General features: G+C 46.9%; 1 non-coding gene across 1 annotated transcript; it reads left to right on the top strand.

The window, feature by feature from the left end:
• Window positions 1-6,988: 6,988 nt before the first annotated feature.
• Window positions 6,989-7,062, top strand: Trnat-ugu. The gene has a single exon. It is a non-coding gene; the product is annotated as a tRNA-Thr (tRNA).
• The last annotated feature ends 1,292 nt before the right edge of the window (window positions 7,063-8,354 follow it).

Below are 8,354 nucleotides of genomic sequence, written 5' to 3'. Positions count from 1 at the left end.
CTCAGCTTGAGCAAAGGGCCTCACAGAACGCATATGGTTGCAGCTAGACGGAGCGCCTCCTGCTTGGGCGTTCCTAAATGAGCACTTTCCAATACGGTGGATAGGTCGTGGCTAATCAGCAACACCAGCTTTCTTGAAATGGCCACCAAGAAGTTCTGAGGCCACCACAGCTGAAAATTCGTATGGGAGGTTATTAAGGGGCATGAGTGTGGACGTCATTATTTTACAAACGAAGAACTGCGCAATGCTGTTGAGGATATATTTCGCACTGTAATACCGGACATGTTCAAAGTATCTTATGAAGAACTTGGAAGCGTACGGAAATGTGTGTACAGCATCACGGGGTACTTAGGGATGTACTGGACACTTAATACGTAAGTAGGTACTTGTCCTAAAACAGATGAAATCACTCAGCATCTATCAGAGATCATTGGAACGGCGGAAAGTTCCACTGGATTGGAAGAAGGCCAAGGTCATAGCAATCCATAAAAAGGGTAGAAAATCGGATGCACATTATTGCCGGCCAATTTCACTGACATCGATTTGTTGTAGAATCATGGAACATATTTTGTGTTCAGACATAATGACCTTTCTAGACTCTGAGAAGCTCATCTGCAGAAACCAGCACGGTTTTAGGAAACAGCGGTCATGCGAGACAGAGCTGGACCTCTTTGTGCATGATATACAACAGGCTCTAGATACCGGCACCCAGGTTGATGCCATATTTCTCGACTTTCGAAAGACGTTCGACTCAGTTCCGCACTGTCGCTTGCTACAAAAAGTGCGCGCTCACGGTCTATCCGATGACATGTGCGGTTGGATAGAAAGTTTTCTAACAGACAGGGAGCAGTATGTCGTCCTGAACGGGGTAACTTCAACAGAAACAAGAGTAACTTCAGGTGTGCCTCCGGGCAGCGTAATAGGTCCTCTGCTTTTTACGATTTACATAAACGATCTGGTTGACGGTACTGACAGCGGCGTTAGACTGTTTGTCGATGAAGCTGTAATCTACAGGAAAGTAGTATCACACGAAAGTTGTGAACAAATCAATGAGGATTTGCAGAAAATAAATGCGTGGTGTAATGACTGGCAGTTATCTCTCAATATTAGTAAGTATAACCTACTGAGTATAACAAGGCGAAAATCCCCATTAATGTATGAGTACAAAATAAATGCTCAGTCTTTGGAAGCGGTGACATCAGTGAAGTATCTGGGTGTGACTTCGAAATGATCTCAAATGGAATGAACAGATTACACAGCCGGCCGGAGTGGCCGAGCGGTTCTAGGCGCTACAGTCTGGAACCGCGCGATCGCTACGGTCGCAGGTTCGAATCCTGCCTCGGGCATGGATGTGTGTGATGTCCTTAGCTTAGTTATGTTTAAGTAGTTCTAAGTTCTAGGGGACTGATGACCTCAGAAGTTAAGTCCCATAGTTCTCAGAGCCAACCATCAGATTACACAAGTAATGGGTAAGGCGAACTCTAGATTGCGGTTTATTTGTAGAATCCTGAAGCGATGCAGTCCTTCAACAAAGGAAGTAGCTTACAATACGTTAGTTTGTCCAGTCTTAGAGTACTGTTCGTCTGTATGGGACCCTTACCAGTTGGGTCTCATTCTAGAGATTGAGTAGGTCCAAAGAAGAGCGGCAAGATTCGTGACTGGTACATTTAGCCATCGCGAGAGCGTTACAAATCTTATAGGAATTTTGAAGATAGACGGCGCTCTAAACGAAAGGGGCTGCTCACTAAATTCCGAAAGCCAATCTTCACCGAGGATGTAGAGCATATATTACTATCGTCAACCGTCCGCCCCCGATAGCTGAGTGGTCATCGTGACGGAATGTCAATACTAAGGGCCTGGGTTCGATTCCCGGTGGGTCGGAGATTTTCTCCGCTCAGGGACTGGGTGTTGTGTTGTCCTAATCATCATCATTTCATCCCCATCGACGCGCAAGTCGCCGAAGTGGCGTCAAATCGAAAGACTTGCACCAGGCGAACGGTCTGCCCGACGGGAGGCCTTAGTCACACGACATCAAATCGCGTAATGATCATCATTCAATGATAAGAGAAATAAGAGCTCGTACTGAGGCGTTCGAACATTCGTCATTCGTTTTTCCCTTGCGCTATCCGCGAGTGGAACAGAGGGGGGGGGGGGGCGGGGAATATGACTTTGGCGCGAATTGTGCCCTCCTCCACACAGCGCTTGGTGGCTAGAGGAGTATATATGTAGATGTAGATGTAGATGTAGCATTCAATACCAGGGGTGCGGGGACTTTTCACTCACGCTGTGTGTACTTGCGATTGCGTTGCGTTTTCTCGAGTGCCGTCTTTTCACTGAATAATGAACAGCAACCTTACGAAATTCACTTGACAGCTTTAACGTGGGTGAACCTTGTCAGAAAGATCAGATAAGATGTGCTACATCCCGCGAACGAACCAATTATTGACCATTTGCATACGCTAGCGGCCGGCAGGGCCTCCAAAGAACGGAGGAGCGGGACACAATAACCAGCTGCGACAGTCGATCCACAGCGCCCTGTGTCCGGTCGAAACACGACAGGCCATTAGCTGTCGCATCAACACGATATTTTACGCTCATCTTAACACAAACATACTCAAAACTGACCCGCCGGACGACAATGAAGCTACTTCGTTAAAGCGGACAGGACACTTTTCTTTCCGAATTACGTTACCGAAACACAATCGGCGGGCCGTTCCTCGGGCGACGTTATCTGCCGGCCCGGTGATGTAGCGGCGTCCCGGGAACCTGTTGTCGGCGGGCGGGTCCGGCGGCTGCGACACGCGCCGCGCCGCGCCGTACTGTGGAACCGGCGGCGCGCCGCTCGCGCGTGCGCAGATTTACGCGCCTGCCCTAAAGACACATTAAGTTATCCCAATAAATAAATGGATAAACAAGTGGCACGTGTCGCGGGCCCCGCCCACTCTCGGCCGCAGGCGTGGCCGGTCCTACCTGCTGCGGCCGTCGCGTTGTGAAACGCCGAAAAGCGCAGCCGGACGCTGGAGCGCCGCAGCGCCTCCGGTCTTGGGAACTTTCTCTCTCTCTCTCCTTGCGACAATTACTGTCTCATAGTGCTACTCGTAAATCTGGCTTGTAAACTAAAAGTGCACGCTCGAGACCGCTGGGATACGCCCACTAGCACCGACGTTATCTCAGCACACACACACATCGACACACACACGCACGCCCGCACATACACACACACACACACACACACACACACACACGCACACGCACACGCTTTAACGAGTACAGTCTCCGGCGGACAAAGAGACAAACGCGACGCAATGGCAAGGCGGTAAACCGTTAGTCCCATGGTTCGGGTCCCGTTACGGCAAGTGTCACAGTTTCCCTAGACTACAACAGGCGAATAAGTGTTTTACTGTTCCAGACTTCTACGAAACTAAGCGAGAGATCCGTGTCTCACGATTTGCCTTGCAACACTCCTCTCTCTGCCTGTAACAGTGGTCGCAGGCCCGGGCACGAAGTTGTTAAATTGCTGTTCAAACTCCTATCTGCAGTGAAAGCAGGCATTCTTCCGTTATTGCGCTCCTTTTTTGAATAATTTCGCAGTTCGGAAACCGTGATTTACGCCCTCTTGAGTGTCTACAGGAAAGTTAAGTAAAGTGTCATCAGGAAAGAGTCCTTAGCCGGCCGCTGGTGGCCGAACGGTTCTGGCGCTACAGTCTGGAACCGCGCGACCGCTACGGTCGCAGGTTCGAATCCTGCCTCGGGCATGGATGTGTGTGTTGTCCTTAGGTTAGTTAGGTTTAAGTAGTTCTAAGTTCTAGGGGACTTATGACCTCAGCAGTTGAGTCCCATAGTGCTCAGAGCCATTTGAACCATTTGAAAGAGTCCTTATTGGGTTCAAATGGCTCTGAGCACGATGGGACTTAACTGCTGAGGTCTTCAGTCCCCTAGAACTTAGAACTGGTTAAGCCTAACTAACCTAAGGACAGCACACACATCCATGCCCGAGGCAGGCTTCGAACGTGCGACCGTAGCGGTCGTGCGGTACCAGACTGTAGCGCCTAGAACCTTTCGGCCACCCCGGATGGCCCTTATTAGGGACTCAGACTTTGTCCGAATGGGAACTAACTGCATGTGGTGTCCCATACAGTTCCATCTCAGGATCTTATATTTTCTTGTGTGTATCGACGATTTTTCAGCAGTGACATTATCAGATGCTGTTCGAGTGGCTTACTGATAGAACAAACATTCTGATAAATAGCAAATCAGACGTAATTCTGCAAAGAGGTGGTAATGGCATTTTGAGGGTTTTTATGGTTTCTGCCTAAGCCACTGCCATCAAACTCTGTAATAAAAGCCCTCACTATGTCCAGCTCACACCTGCATAACATTACTAAACGACATGTGTATAAAATATTGGGATGTAGAGATAGTAAATTGTTAATCCCATGATTCGAGTCTCGTTACGGCAACCGCCACACTTCCACGGACGAATACACTGATGAGCCAAAACGTTATGACTGTCTGCTTAATAGCTTGACTGTCGATCTTTGGAACAAATACATCACTGACTCCGGGGTATCAGGGATCCGACAGTTTGTTGGTAGGTCTGTGGAGGTATGTGGCATTAGATGTCCACGCACAGTTCACACAATTCGCGTAAATAGCGGGCCGCTGATTCCGTGCGTGGTGATAGCGCCAGATAGTGACACAGATGGGTTCCATAGAATTTAGATCAGGCGCATTTGGTCGCCTGGACATCTATGTGAGTTCATTATAATGCTCGTCAAATCACTGTAGCGTGGTTCTGGTTCAGAGACACGGACAATATATACTTCGATCTCGGGAAAGTCATCAAGCATGAAGGGATGCAGGTGGTTAGCAGCTGTCAGCGTATCTTCGATTACTACTACAGGTCCAATGCAAGCGCATGAGAATGTCTTCCATAGCATAATACTGCTCCACCAGGCTGCGCTCGTCATGCGCTGCGCGTTCCAAGCCGCTGTTCATCCCGATGATGGCGGTTGTGGATACGACCATCGATCTAGTGTAGCAAACTTATGATGCACCGGAAGAGTCGACACGTTTCCACTGATCGACGATCGAATCCACTGCAGTAGTAACAGACCATGTCGTTTGGTCAACACGTGAGCACGTAGGGGCGGTCTGCTGTGGAGCTCATGTACAACAATATACGACGAGCGGTGTGCTCTGAAACGCTTGTGCGTGCACCAGCATTGAGCTCTTCCCGCAGAGATACCACAGATCAGCCTCTATCCCACTTTACAGTGCAGACAAGTCTCTGAAATCCAAGTCTGTGAAGAGTCGTGGACATTTAGTGCCTAGTGTTAGTTTCACTGTCCTTCTAACTTTTTCCGTAGTTGCTCACGACAGTAGCACGTGAACATTCGACCTGCTTCACTGCTTTCGAGATACTCGTTCACAGTCTCTGCGTAATATTAATCTGCCCTTTGTCAAAGTCCCTTATCTCAATGGATTTCCCCATTTGCAGCCCATATCTTCGATATGGTGATCCCCCGTCCGTGCCTTCTTCACTTATACACTTTTGGTAGCGCGTCACCTGCTTGCAACGACACCAGTCGCCTTCCAACGTCACGAAGGGCAGTGGTCATAACGTTTTGGCTCATCAGTGTAAGTTTTTTGCTTTTAATGACTTATACGACACTAAACGAGAGCTATGTATCTTAAGTTTTGGCTTGCTCCACTCCTCTCTCCGCCTGTAACAGCAGTTGCAGGCCTGGGTAAGAGGTCATCCACTAACTGTTCAGACTCTAATCGGCAATGGATGCAAGCATGCTAACTTTATTGGGCTCCTCATTTGAATACGTTCGCAGGTCGATGACTGTGGTTTGGGTCCGGTATGGCGTCAACAGGGGAGATAAAGTGTCACTAGGAAAAATTCCTTGTTAAGGTCTCAGTCTTTATCCGAATGACAAATATCGGTATGTGACAGAAATATTTTTAATTCTTTTTAAAATACTAAAATGTTACATAAAACTCTTTTGGTAGCCGCATTAGCTGTTAACAGTTTCTCTATTACAGGATCGTACTCAACCGGTTTCTCGATGTTTTAATAGCATCTTCAAATGTATTCATCTATGAAAAAATGTAATATGAATTAAAATGTGTGACAATGATATGAATAACGCACTTAGTCAGAAGGTCAGGGAACAAACGCTCACATAACTGTTTTAAAATTGGTCATATAAAAATACACGGTCCCGCAACATTTGGACGCCATTCGAATTGCCAGAACCGCTTGAATTAGATGGTAACAATATGGATATGGTGTATGATCTTTCAGACATTGATGACCTGCAGCTGTCTAGAACGAAATTAGAATTATATGAATACCTTCAGCTATTGACGGGCGTTGATACATATCAACGGGGGCAGGTGAAAATGTGTGCCCCGACCGGGACTCGAACCCGGGATCTCCTCCTTACATGACATCTGAGCAACCGAGGGCACCGAGGATAACGCGACTGCAGGGACTATCTCACGCAAGACTCCCGCGAGACCCAAATTCTTGGCCGAGCGGTTCTAGGCACTTCAGTCTGGAACCGCGCGACCGCTACGGTCGCAGGTTCGAATCCTGCCTCGGGCATGGATGTGTGTGATGTCCGTAGGTTAGTTAGGTTTAAGTAGTTCAAAGTTCTAGGGGACTGATGACCTGTGATGTTAAGTCCCATAGTGCTCAGAGCCATTTGAACCATTTGAACCCAGATTTTCCCTTTTGTATGTCCACACACTGCATTCGTAGTGTCCTACCCCAACACACTCATTACTCGTGGAAGGAATTTTTACCAAGTCTCGTAAGAGTTCTGGGAATACGTGTGCATCTGCACAGAAGAAGAAGGTCATGGCCGGTATTGCCAGAACTATATACTTATATGGATATGATGTCTGTTCTTTCAGACATGTGGGTCTCGCGGGAGGCGTGAGCGAAATAGTTCCTGCAGTCGTACTATCCTCTGTGGCCTCGGTGGCTCAGGTGGATAGAGCGTCTGCCATGTAAACAGGAGGTCCCGGGTTCGAGTCCCGTTCGGGGCACACATTTTCACCTGTCCCCGTTGGTATATATCAACGCCCGTTAGCAGCTGAAGGTATTAATATCATTCTAATTTCGTCTATATAACATAGAGGTTCATCAATGATTAAAAACAAACAAGTGAAGAAAAAGCCAATTGTTGGAGACGTGACTGCCTGAAGTGTGAATGCTAGGCCATCTGGTGTTACTGAAACTGCTAGCGTGCAGTGTGTCAGGGTCCCACGCGGCTCCATCTCACCGAGCGAGGATATGCAGTGGTTAGCTCATTCGGGAGGACGACGGTTCAAGCCCCCCGTCCTTTCCGTGATTTCCCTGAATCACTACAGCCGAATGCCATGACGATTCCTTTGAAAGACCATTACCGATTTCCCTTCCCAACCTTGACACGATCCGAGCTTGTGCTCCATCTTTAATGCCCTCGACGTCTAAGGGATGTTAAATCGAATCTTCTTTCCTTCTATTACATCTCAGCATCTTTACATTTTCTTGTGTGTATTAATGATTTTTCAATAGTGACACTGTCATATGCTGTTACCTTTGCTTGCTGATAACAGAAGCATTGTGATAAAGAGCAAATCATGTACAGTTTTGGAAAGAGGTGGTAACGGCAGTTCATGGGTTTTAAAGATTTCTAGGCAATACACTACCACTAAACTCTGAAATAAAAACCCTCACATATCCAGCTAACGCCTACAAAACATTACTGCACAACATTTGTAAGAAATACAGGGACGTAGAGAGGGAACAGAAGAACAGAGTTAAATATCTGAAATTAAAACTTGATGATAAATTCTTTTTGGATGAGTATAGAACAGAAGTACTGAAACTCCTTAATCGGTCATTGTTTAAAATGCGAGTATTGTCCTACAAAAATGACACATAAACGAAGAAGACGGCTGACATTCTTCTCTTACTTTCTTTTAGTTACGTCATACGATATCGTATTTTGGGCTCCTCATCTGTCGAAACAAAAGTTTCCAAATTAAAAACCGTGTATTACGGATTACTTGTGGTGTGAGTTAATGTATGTACTTATACGAACTTTAATATTTTTGTTTTCCGGACATATTCGAAATTCTCGAGGATCTCTCACAATGGGTCTACGAAACGCCACGTTGTATGTAATCTAACCTAATCCACAATAATTACAAATCTATCTTTAAACCTCACAAAGGATAGCTAATGGGAGTGTTCCCGGAAATCGTGCTGTCCAATCTTTCCCTTACTGTGTGTACTGCAACAAAGTAGTCTATTACGATCTCCAGCAAACTTTCGGCAAATTTGTAGCGGGCAT

This window comes from Schistocerca americana, chromosome 5 (assembly GCF_021461395.2).
Source record: "Schistocerca americana isolate TAMUIC-IGC-003095 chromosome 5, iqSchAmer2.1, whole genome shotgun sequence".
NCBI classification, from domain to species: domain Eukaryota; kingdom Metazoa; phylum Arthropoda; class Insecta; order Orthoptera; family Acrididae; genus Schistocerca; species Schistocerca americana.
The sequence above is the reverse complement of the archived record's forward strand: the minus strand, read 5'-3'. Positions and strand labels throughout refer to the sequence as shown.